Source organism: Elephas maximus, chromosome 9 (assembly GCF_024166365.1).
Source record: "Elephas maximus indicus isolate mEleMax1 chromosome 9, mEleMax1 primary haplotype, whole genome shotgun sequence".
Classification (NCBI taxonomy): Eukaryota; Metazoa; Chordata; class Mammalia; order Proboscidea; family Elephantidae; genus Elephas; species Elephas maximus.
The window spans coordinates 114,663,750-114,676,482 of NC_064827.1; the positions used below are offsets into that span (position 1 = coordinate 114,663,750).

Here is a 12,733-nt window from a genome sequence, read left to right on the forward strand (position 1 = left end):
ATATGAGATTACTATGAGAAATTTTATTCTAACAAATTTCAAAAACCTAGAAGAAATGGATGAATTCCTAGAAAAACACTACCTATCTAAACTAACACAAACAGAGGTAGAACAACTAAATAGATCCAAACAAACGAAGAGACTGAAAAGGTAATCAAAAAACTCCTGACAACAACAACAACAAAAAAACCTGGCCTGGATGGCTTCACTGCAGTGCTCTACCAAACTTTCAGAGAATTACACCATTACTAAAGGTATTTCAGAGCACAGAAAAGGACGGAATACCCCCAAACTCATTTTATGAAGCCAGCATTTCCCTGATACCAAAACCAGGTAAAGACACTAAAAAAAAAACCAAAATTACAGACCTATATCCCTCATGAACTTAGATCCAAAAATCCTCAACAAAATTCTAGCCAATAGAATTCAACAACGTATCAAAAAAAAAAAAAAAAATTCACCATGACCAAGTGGAATTCAAACCAGGTATGCAGGGATGGTTCAACATTAGAAAAAGAATCAATGTAATGCATCATATAACTAAAACAAAAGACAAGAACCACATGACCTTATCAATCGATGAAGAAAAGGCATTTGACAAAGTTCAACACCCATTCACGATAAAAAAAACTCTCAGGAAAATAGCAATAGAAGGAAAATTCCCCAACATAATAAAGGCCATTTAAACAAAGCCAACAACAACATCATCCTAAACCGAGAGAGTCTGAAAGCATTCCCCCTGAGATTGGGAACCAGGCAAGGATGCCCTTTATTGCCACTCTCATTCAACATTCTGCTGGAGGTCCTAGCCAGAGCAATTCGGCTACATAAAGAAATAAAGGACATCCAGATTGATAAGAAAGAAGTAAAAGTATCTCTATTTGCAAATGACATGATCATAAACACAAAAAACCCTAAAGAATTCTCAAGAAAACTACTGAAACTAATAGTTCAGCAGAGTTTCAGGATACAAGATAAACATACAAAAATCAGTTGGATTCCTCTACACCAATAAAAAGAAAATCAAAGAGGAAATCAGCAAATCAATGCAATTTACATTAGCCCCCAAGAAGATAAAATACTTAGGAATAAATCTTACCAGAGATGTAAAAGACTTATACAAGAAAAACTACAAGACACAACTGCATGAAACCAAGAGACCTACATAAGTGGAAAAAGATACCTTGCTCATGGATAGGAAGGTGCAACATTGTAAAAATGTCTATTCTACCAAAAAAAAAAAAAAAAGCCATCTATAATTCAATGAAATACCCATCCAAATTACATTGACACTTTTTGATGAGATAGAGAAACAAATCATCAACTTCATATGGAGGGAAATAATCCCAGGATAAGTAAAGCATTACTGAGAAAAAAAACAAAAAAGCTGGAGGCCTCACTCTATCTGACTTTAGAAACCATTATGCTGCCACAGTAGGTAAAACAGCCTGATACTGGTACAACAACAGATACATAAAGAAATGGAACAGAATTGAGAATCCAGACATAAATCTATCTACATACGAGCAGCTGATATTGGAAAAAGACCCAAAGTCAGTTAAATGGGGGAAAGATAGTCTTTTTAACAAGTGGTGCTGGCATATCTGGATATCCATTTGCAAAAAAAATAAACAAGAGCCATATCTCACACCATGCACAAAACTAACTGCAAGTGGATCAAAGACTACCTAAATATAAAATCTAAACGATAAAGATCACGGAAGAGAAAATAGGGACAGCGCTAGGAACTCTCATACATGGCACAAACAGTATAAAAATCATTACAAACAATGCGGAAGAGAAACTAGATAACTGGGAGCTCCTAAAAATCAAACACCTATGCCTATCCAAAGATTTCACCAAAAGAGTAAAAAGACTACCTACACAGACTGGGAAAAAGATTTTAGCTATGACATTTCTGATCAGCTCCTGATCTCTAAAATTCACGATATTGCAAAAACTCAACTGCAAAAAGAGAAATAACCCAATTAAAAAATGGGCAAAGGATATGAACAGACACTTCACTAAAGAAGACATTCTGGTGGCTAACAGAGGCATGAGGAAATGCTCACCATCATTAGCCATTAGAGAAATGGAAATGAAAACTACCATCAGATTCGTTCGATCTCACTGCAACAAGGCTGGCGTTAATACAAAAAACACAAAATAATAAATGTTGGTGAGGTTATGGAGAGACTGGAACACTTATACACTGCTGGTGGGAATGTAAAATTGTTTAACCACTTTGGAAATTTATTTGGCTCTTCCTTAAAAAACTAGAAATAGAACTACCACATGATTCAGCAATCTCGCTACTTGGAATATATCCTAGAGAAAAAAGAGACTTTACATAAACACATATAAGCACACCCATGTTCATTGCAGCACTATTTACAATAGCAAAAAGTTGAAAGCAACCAAAGTGTCCATCAACAGTTGAATGGATAAGTAGATTATGGTATATGTACACAATGTAATATTACTCATCAATAAAGAACACTGATGAATCCGTGAAACATTTCGTAACATGGAGGAATCTGGAAGGCATTATGCTGAGTGAAATTAGTCAGTCACAAAAGGACAAATGTTGTATGAGACCACTATTATAAGAACTGAAGAAAAGGTTTACACACAGAAGAAAACATTCTTTGCTGGTTATGAGGGCAGAGGGAGGAAGAGGGGTATTCACTAACTAGATGGTAGACAAGAATTATTTTAGGCAAAGGGAAGGGCAACACACAATACAGGGGAAGTCAGCACACCTGGACTAAACCAAAAACTAAGAAGTTTCCTGAATACAACCAAACACTTCAAGGGACAAAGAATCAGGAGGAGGGGTCTGGGAACCATGGATTCAGGGGACATCTAAGTCATTTGGCATAATGAAGTTTATTAAAAAAATGTTCTGCATCCCACTTTGGTGAGTAGCCTCTGGGGTCTTTAAAGCTAAGAATAGGCCACCTAATATGCATCAATTGGTGTCAACCAACTTAGAACAAAGGAGAATAAAGAACACTAAAGCACAAGGAAAATATAAGTCCAAGACACAGAAAGGGCCACATAAACCAGAGACTTCATCAGTCTGAGACCAGGAGAACTAAATGGTGTCTGGCTGCCACCAATGACCACCCTAACAAGGAACATAAGTCCCTAATGGAGCAGTAGAAAAGTGGGGTGTAGAACTCAAATTCTAGTAAATAGATCAGACTTAATGGTCTGAGACTGGAGGAACCCCAGAAGACATGGCCCCCAGACACTCTTGTTAGCCTAGAACTAAAACCATTCCCTAAGCCAACTCTTCAGCCAAAGGTTAGACTGCTGTATAAGACATAAGATGGTACTGGTGAGGAGTGTGCTTCTTAGCTCAAGTAGATACTTGAGACTAAGTGGCTGGCTCGTGTTTGGAGGTGAGATGAGAGGGCAGAGAGGGACAGGAGCTGGATCAATGGACACGGGAAAAGCACAGTGGAGGGGAGGAGTGTGCTGCCACATTATAGGGAGGGTAACTTGGGTAACAAAGCAAAGTTTATAAGTTTTTGTATGGAAACTGACTTGATTGTGAACTTTCACTTAAAGCACACTAATTTGTTTTTCAAATAAAAAGCAAAATAAGTTTTTGGTGATTTAAGCCAAAAAGAAATTGCACTGCAAACCTGTGTGAATAGACCTGCATTTACTGACATGGAAAAGATTGGCAGTGTTTGTTCTTAATCCAGAAAACTGGTTATAGAATGATGTTTCTCATGCTCTGGAATAAACAGAGTGCTGACATGTTTATATCTGCAAGGGAACAAAAATATTCTGAAGGGTTATTTTGTAATAAAATATGTTTTAAGTCATAATAAAAATACAAAACTTTCTCAAGTACACACACTGACCCCCACCACGGCCTATTAATATACACACGTACCTCACATTCCTAAAGCACCCACTGACACTCCCTCCACTCCTTCAGAATGGAAACACACATACAGCGCCTTACATCCTCAAATGCACATGCAGTTGTGTGCTGGCAAAGGATTACACACCCACACTGGCTTTCTGCAGAGTTAGAAATACATGTACATTGTCCCAGATACAAATGGAGAAGTGGCACACAAGTTAATGATCTCAATCAAACATGTAATACTCGTGACTGGAGATTTTATATACACACAGATCAATAGAAGGATGGTTTTGCTGATCTTGGCCAATCTCTTGCATCCTCAACCTATCATGCTTGCAAATCAATCATGATTTCATGACAGGACACTACAAATAAACGGTTGGTTTTTAGTCAATTCAGCAAAATCACTCACTTCCTGGACTAATGAGTGCCATTTCAACATGAAGGTTGGTTGACCTGTTTCTTATGTTAACAAGGAAGACCTAAGAGAAGCGAGCTCGGAGGTTGGAACTTGACTGAATTTTCCTTGACAGATTTTTCTGTGCTTAAACGAGAGTGCTTTTCAAATCCTGAAGACCTGTTCAAAATTACCTTTATTCAGAATGTAATAGATAATGACTTGACACTCTTGTCAGTATAAAGAGGCGTTATTGAAATTTCTCCCCTCATTTTCAGTCCACCAATTAGGAAAACAATCACTGCAGTCCTGAGATGCAGCCTTTGCCATTTCCCCTGGTATAAATACTGCCAGCACAGGACAAGCTATCCACCCGAGGGCACTGAATTCTACACCATGAAAGGGGATCTCCCAATACAAAACCAACGCCTGCAAATAACCCAAGAGCATATAGGAGGGTAAAGTATAGCAGCAACATTACTAAGGGTGAGTTTGCGTGTCCATTACCTTCCTTAGTAATGGAACTGAACTATGAGAAAGCGGAAAAGCGGTGCGCTCTGTGCACAGGGTCTGAGGCCTCGCCCTGGCACAGCCCAGCCCTGCCCAGTTGCGAGACCTACCCTTAGGGGCCCTGCCTTCCCTGCTCCTGCTGTGCGCCTCCCTGAAGGGGACCTTCCGCCACTAAAGCCTGAAGCCCTTAGAGGGCGGCGGTTCGTGCGTCCCAGGGCCCTGTTCCAGGAGGTTGTACACATGTGTGAGCTCCTAAAGCAGGGCGGGAATGGGGTCCCCTGGGCCATCGTTGCAGAGTGGTTAAGAGCTGCTGCCTGCTAACTAAAAGGCCAGTTGTTCGAATCTACCACGCGCTCCTTGCAAGTCCTATGGGGCAGTTCTACTCTGTCCTACAGGATCATTAGGGGTCAGAATCGACTCTACGGTAATGGGTTTATGAAGAGCACTGCAGGAGAAGAAAACAAAGCATCTGGGGTGAATTCTGAGGCTTCTGGGAAAGCAGGCGACACCTCCTCACCCAGAACCTCCACATCAACCCTTCTGCCAAAAGAGCGTGTCTGAAGCCACCACTCATAATTTCTAAAAATTGTGGTTATTCTTTTTGTGCCATGGAGTCAATGTCCCCTCATGGAGACCCTATATGATACAGTAGAACTGCCCCATAGTGTTTCCTAGGCTATAATCTTTATGGTGGCAGATTCCCTGCTGTTTCTCCTCTGCAGCCAGAGCCTTATTTGCTGGGTATTTGCTTAGCAACCCAGCGCTTAACCTCGCACGGTCAGGGCACCTTCCCTAAGCTTACCCTTTGATATTGAGTGGATTGTGACTCACAGCGACCCTATCAGTCAGAGTAGAACATACCCACAGGGTTTCCAAGGAGTGGTTGGTGGATTTAAACTGCCACCTTTCGGTTAGCAGCGGGGCTCTTAACCACTTTGAAACCAGGGCTCCACTTAAAACACAGTATCCTGGAACTGAGAAGAGTGCTCTTCCACATTTAGATAAACTTTGGACCACATTCATTTCTTCTTCTCAATAGGCTTTCAAAAAATACTGTTTCTTTTTGCTATTCACTTTGAAAGTTCCATTACAGAACTGCACAACCAAAGAATTTTAGATGTGGAAATGCTGTAAGACATACTTTCTCCTGATGCCATTCCAAAAGTTTTCCCTACTATATTTACTGTCATACAGTTTTTCTTGATGCATTTATTTAATATATAGACATTTCACAACAAATGTTGAGGCACCAATGTTTTGTCTGAAATTTACTTGTTCCCTTGAACAGGACAGTTGAGAACCAGGTCACAGAAAGGAGCTTCTTGCTTTCCCTAGGTTCTTGCTCCACCCAGGTGGAATGGCTTAAGCTGCACCCTTAGAATTTATGAAATCGAATAAAAATTTAAGAAATTTTTATTCCAAAATAAATATTTATGGAAGGAAAACAAGTTGTTTTACAATACTGTTTAAGAAAATAAAACATATAGGAATAAATGTACCCATTGATACAAAAGCCTTACTTATACAATGAAAAGTATAAAACACTGCTGAAAGATCTTAAAGAAGACCTAAATAGATGGAAAGAAATTCTGTGCTCATGGATTGGAAGACTTAATATAGTCAAGATGTCAATAATACACAAAGTGACCTACAGATAGAACACAATCCTAATCAAAATTCCTACAGTATTCATTACAAAAATGGAAAAAGAATCCTCCTTTTTCTATGGGAAGATGAGAGAACTGAAATAGTCAAAGCAATTTGAAAAATAACAAATTAGCAGGCCTCATACTTCAAAACAGATCACACAGCTACAGTAAATCAAAACAGCCTAGTACTTGTTTAAACATAGACACACAGGCCAATGGAACAGAACTGAAAATCCAGCAATAAATCCAAACATCTATGGTCAATTGGTTTTCAATAAGAGGGCCAAATCCATTCATTGGCAAAAGAATAGTCTCTTCAATAAATGGTGCAGGCTAAGTTGGATTTTCACAAACAGAAAAATGAAACAAGATCCATACCCCACACCATACACAAAAACTGAATCAATACGGATCAAGGAGCTAAATTTAAATTTAGAATCATGCAGTTCTATGAAAAAAATAGAGAAGCAAACCTTTTGGACATGATTGGTTTTCAAATGATAGATAATCAAACACAATAATGAATGCACAAGCATCAGAAAACAAAATAGATAACTTGGACCTCATAAGAGTTAAATACTTATGCTCATCAAAACACTCAATAAAAATAGGGAAGACACAGCCTACGGACTGGGAAAAATTCTTTGGCAATTATATAAGTGATTAGAGTCTAATATCTAAAATATATAAAACTTCTACAACTTCATAACCAAAAGACAATCATATTAAGAAGTGGCAAAGAACATGAACAGACATTTTACCAATGAGAATATTCACATGGCCAACAGACACGTGAAGAGATGCTCAGCGTCATTAGGCATCAGGGAAATGCAAACCAAGACCAACATGAGATACCATTTCACTCCCACTGTGATGGCTACAAGAAAAAAGTCAAAAACAAAAAACCGGGAAAATAACAAGTGTTGGAGAGGATTTGGAAAAATTGGAACCCTCACCCGCTGCTGGTGAAAATTCAAAATGATATAGCCATTTTCAAAACAGTCTGGTGGTTCCTCAAAAAACTGCTGGCAGAGCTGCCATATAACCCAGAAATTCCATTCCAGGTATTTGCCATATGGATCTGATAGAAGTGATGGGAACAGACATATGCACACCTATTTTCACCGCAGCATTATTCACAATAGCAAAAAGATGGAAACAACTTAACTGCCATCAATGGATGAATGGATAAGTAAAATGTGGTACATACATACAATGAAATACTCCTCAGCAATACAGAAATATGAGTTCCCTAAACTCCTTGGAACATGGAAGAACCTGGAGGACATTATCTTGAGCGAAATAAGTCTGTCACAATAAAAGAAATATTCTATGTTATCACATTTATGAAATGGTATGAACTAATAAAAATATGCAGAAAATAATGTGTTTACCAGAGTTGGAGTGGAGTGAAACAGAAATTCACTCTCTAGAGATTACACACCAGTTACTCTTGGTGATGGGAAAGGTAACACCAAATGAGAGTGAAGTGCACACAGCTTGACGATGGCAAACCATGTGAGTAAAATGTACACAAGGAAAAAGAATTTGTTGGTAATAGCAGGTAACGTGTAATTTTAAAACACAAGCAAAAACAACCAAAAATATATATGCGGGTATATATATATATATAATAGATTGGAAACCCTGGTGGTGTAGTGGTTAAGTGCAATGGGTGCTAACCAAAGGGTCGGTGGTTCAAATCTGACAGGCACTCCTTGGAAACCCTATTGGGCAGTTCTGCTCTGTCCTATAGGGTTGCTATGAGTCGGAATCGACTTGACGGCACTGGGTTTATATAACCGATATTATATATGTATTCAGGTAGGCATTTATATGTATAAGTACACATAAGTGTATATATACGTGAATATGTTTATGCATATACATCTACAGGAACGTATGCACGCATAAAAAAATAGTCATATATATATAATAAATCATATACAGGGCAGTCTTATGAACATTTCTTATACATAACCAAACACCTCATGGGATTGGTTTTCCGGATTTGAAGTATTAGGACCAGAGTCTAGTAGAACATCTGGGTACACGGGCGTAACAGAGTTCCTAAAGTTATACTTCACGTCTGAGTTTGCTGAGTAGTGTCTGGGGTTTTAAAAACTTGATAACGGCTTTCTAAGATACAACTATTGGTCTCTACTTAGCTACAGCCAAAGAGAATGTAGGAAATGACAGACACAAAAAAGAAACTTGGGGGGGCAAGGTCAAGATGGTAGAATAGACAGATGGTTGTGGCAGTTCTGGCGAACCCTCTTACAACAAAGATCCCCCCAAAAAGTGAAATGAGTATATTTATGACAAGCTAGCAGCCCGAACATCAAAGTCAAGGTTAGAAAATGAACTGAGGGGTAGGTGGAGGAAGAGACGGTTCAGAAGCACACAGGAGTTACTAAACCTGAATTACCAGGACCCCTCAGGCACCATTCCTGGGAGTGGCTGCCATGGGCTGGTATAAGCTTTCAGCTGCAGTTTCCCCATGGAGAAGCAGCCAGCCACACGGCCTACACACACCTCCGGAACCAGAGAACAGCACTCTCAGCAAAAGCAAAGTACTTGCATATGTTTTACCATCCACACCCACCAAGCTGGCTTCAGTGGCTGATTTCCCTGGGCCTGAGATAAGCCCTGTTCAGTACCTAGAGCCAATTTCCTGGCCTTGGAAAAGGAATAAATTTGCAACCGGGGGAAAGATAATTTACCAGCTCCACTAACCGGGTTAACTCAGGACAGAAGCAGCTCCTCTCCAGGCATAAACAGTCCATGGACGTTGAGTACCTTTCCCCTGTGAATGGACCTATATGGGCCTATTTCAGGAGAATAGGCTCTTCTTGGCAGACTACAACGATTTCAGCTGTGCAGTGGCGGGGAGGGGGGTAATTGATGTTTGACATTGCTTTGCCTATCAAACAAGGTCCTCACAAAGTAGACAAATTATCCTACACATCAAAATAAAATGCAACAACAACAAAAAAACCCCAGCAGAAACAAAATGAACAACAACAAATATGAGGAAAGCAGAATATATAAAGATAATCTACTCAGCACATAAAATTAAGTGGGGAAAACAAAGTGTCAACAATACACAAAAAAACACATCAACACGATACCACTAAATTTTTACCTATCCATAATTACGCTGAATGTAAATGGGCTAAATGCACCAATAAAGAGCGGCAGAATGGATTAAAAAACATGATCCGTTTATATGCTGCCTACAAGAGACACACCTTAGACTTAGAGACACAAACTGAAACGCAAAGTATAGAAAAAAATATATCAAGCAAACAACAGTCAAAGAAGAGCGAGAGTGGCAATATTAATTTCTGACGAAAGAGACTATAAAGTTAAATCCATCATCCAAGAAAGGGAAGGACACTATATAATCATTAAAGGGACAATATACAAAGAAGATATAACCATATTAAATATTTATGCACCCAAAGACATGGCTGCAAGATACATAAAACAAATTCTAACAGCATTGAACTGTGAGACAGACAGCTCCACGGTAATAGTCGGAGACTTCGACACACCAGTTTCGGTGAAGGACAGGACATCCAGAAAGAAGCTTAATAAAGACATGGAAGATCAAAATGCCACCCAACAGCAGCCATTTATACTTTATTTCTAGTGCACATGGAACATTCTCTAGAATAGACCACATATTAGGGCATAAAGCAAGCCTTAGAAGAATCCAAAACACTGAAATATTACAAAGCATCTTCTCTAACCATAAGGCCATAAAAATAGAAATCGATAACAGAAAAAGCAGGGAAAAGAAATCAAACACTTGGAAACTGAACAATACTCTGCTCAAAAAGGACTGGGTTATACAAGACATTAAGGATGGAATAAAGAAATTCATAGAATACAATGAGAATGAAAATACTTCTTATCAGAATCTTTGGGACACAGCAAAAGCAGTACTCATTTATTCATGTCAATAAATGCATATATCCCAAAAGAAGAAAGGGCCAAAATCAAAGAATTATCCCTACAACTTGAACAAATAGAAAGAGAGCAACAAAAGAAATCCTCAGCCACCAGAAGAAAGCAAATAAAAAATATTAGAGAAGGAGAAGGCAGGGCCAAGATGGCTGACTTGGTAGAACTACCGTGCATCCCTCTTGCAACAAAGACTTGGAAAAACAAGTGAATTGATCATATACATGACAATGTACAAAGCCGGACCATCAAACACAGAACTAAAGAGTTGACCTGAGTGACAGGGAAGCGAAAACTGTGCCCTGAAGCAGCGGCCGTTTCTGGAACCGGCGTCCTCCGCCATAGCCTTGAGCCCTCATGGTTCCTTGGTACCAGAGTGGTGGGGATGATTGCAGCTTACTGAGATGGGGCAAGCATGGGACACAGCCCTAACCCCTAAACCTCTGGAGTAAACTTGGTAGAGGCTCACCCAGCGCAGGCTGCTCACGGACGCTGCTGACAAGAGAGCTAGCAACCACGGAGAAGCAGCGATTGTTTTTGGAGCCTGGAGCCACTGTCCCAGTCAGAAAACCTTGACGCTGGGCTTTGGACTAAGCGCAGAGGAGCTGAGCACAGCTTCCTGAGATGGTGCAAGCACGGGACACAGGCCTGACCCTCGGGGGGCAAACTCGACCCAGCCAGCGCACACACGCTACAGGCCCCTCTGGAATCTCAGATAAAACAGTCATCACCAAGCAAGATAAGTAACTTTGTCTATATTTCCCATGGCTACTCTCTCCTATCTATCTGATTCCTCCCCTCCCTGCCCCAGTTGGCTTCATTAACATTGGAATTTCCTGGGCCAGAGAGTGAAGTGCTCTGAAGTTTTTTTTTTTCTTTTCCCTAACCCTTTCTCCTGGCCTGAGAGAAGCAGCAACTAACAACCAGGGGGAAAAAATTCTTCCCTGATTTCCCTAAACTGGAATAAAAATACAGAACCAGGTCCAGCCAAGAATATGAGATCCACAGTCCTTGGCTTTCATCCCTACAGGGAACAAGGTGGCTATTATAATGCAAAGGCAATTCTGATAGAGATCTGACTGTAATTGTTGCAGCAGAGAAGTGGAAAGACAAATTTCCAAGGTCTGATGCCTCTCTAACTATTAAACAGAGCCCTCACTGATCCACAGTGGGGAACTGAGGGCTGAAGCTCCACCCAAACCACCTAGCCACCTCCTAAAGGGGTCTAAGAATAGTGAAGCCTTACCAATCTTTAGAGTTACAAGCATTGGGTACCTAAGGTACAGCTGCAGAGCCCACCCACCAAAATGCTCTAGGAATAGAGACACTCCTACCTCACTGGCACATGGCGGAATGCTGTCAGCATCCTGCCCTCCTTGGAGTGTGCCCCCTGCCGCTACTAGAATGTGGTGCACACAACTATCATCACTACTTCTCTAAGTTAATAGGTGACAGTCTACACCACACATTTGGTGACCCAAAATCAGAACACTTAAGCTGATTCTATTCAAGAATAGTGAATGGACTCTTAGGCTTATATATCTGGTAACAGCTCAAACCAGCTGGTAATAGGACATAAATGATTCAAAGGCTACAACGATCAAGACAGCACAATCTGGGTATATTGAAACAAAACAAAACAAGAAGATAAGACTCAGTGAGCAAATATAAAATAAATTGTTACAATATCTTCTAGATGGCTTGGAGACAGCAGTCGATATCAAACCACATAAAGAAGCAGACCATGATTGCTTCTACAAATCCCCAAATTAAAGAATCAAAATCTTCCCCAAATGAAGATACAATCCTGGAATTGCCAGATGCAGAATATAAAAAACTAATATACAGAATGCTTCAAGACATCAGAGATGACCTCGGAAATGAAATAAGGCAATCTATAGAAAAAGCCAAGGAACACATTGATAAAGCAGTTGAAGAAATCAAAACGATTATTCAAGAACATAGTGGAAAAGCTAATACGCTACAAGAATCCATAGAGATAAAGCATCAGATGTCCAAAAGATTAACAGCAAAATTACAGAATGAGACAACTCAATAGGAAGTCAGAGAAGCAGAAGCGAGGAATCGGAATGCAGAGTGGGGGAGATGGAAGATAAGGCAATTGACACCAATATAGTTGAAGAAAATCACATAAAAGAAATGAAAAAAATGAAGAAACCCTAAGAATCATGTGGGACTCTATCAAGAAGAGTAACTTGCATGTGACTGGAGTTCCACAACAGGGAGGGATAACAGAAAATACAGAAAGAACAGTTGAAGATCTGTTGGCAGACAACTTCCCTGGCATCGTGAAAGACAAAA

The 12,733-nt window shown here is 39.8% G+C and overlaps 1 protein-coding gene and 1 long non-coding RNA gene across 6 annotated transcripts in view; one reads left to right on the top strand and one right to left on the bottom strand.

The window, feature by feature from the left end:
• Positions 1 to 12,733, top strand: part of LOC126083166 (transforming protein RhoA-like) — an 885,451-nt gene that overhangs the window by 651,693 nt on the left and 221,025 nt on the right. The window lies entirely within an intron of this gene.
• Positions 1 to 12,733, bottom strand: part of LOC126083172 (uncharacterized) — a 207,770-nt gene that overhangs the window by 28,343 nt on the left and 166,694 nt on the right. The gene's annotated exons all lie outside the window — the stretch shown is intronic.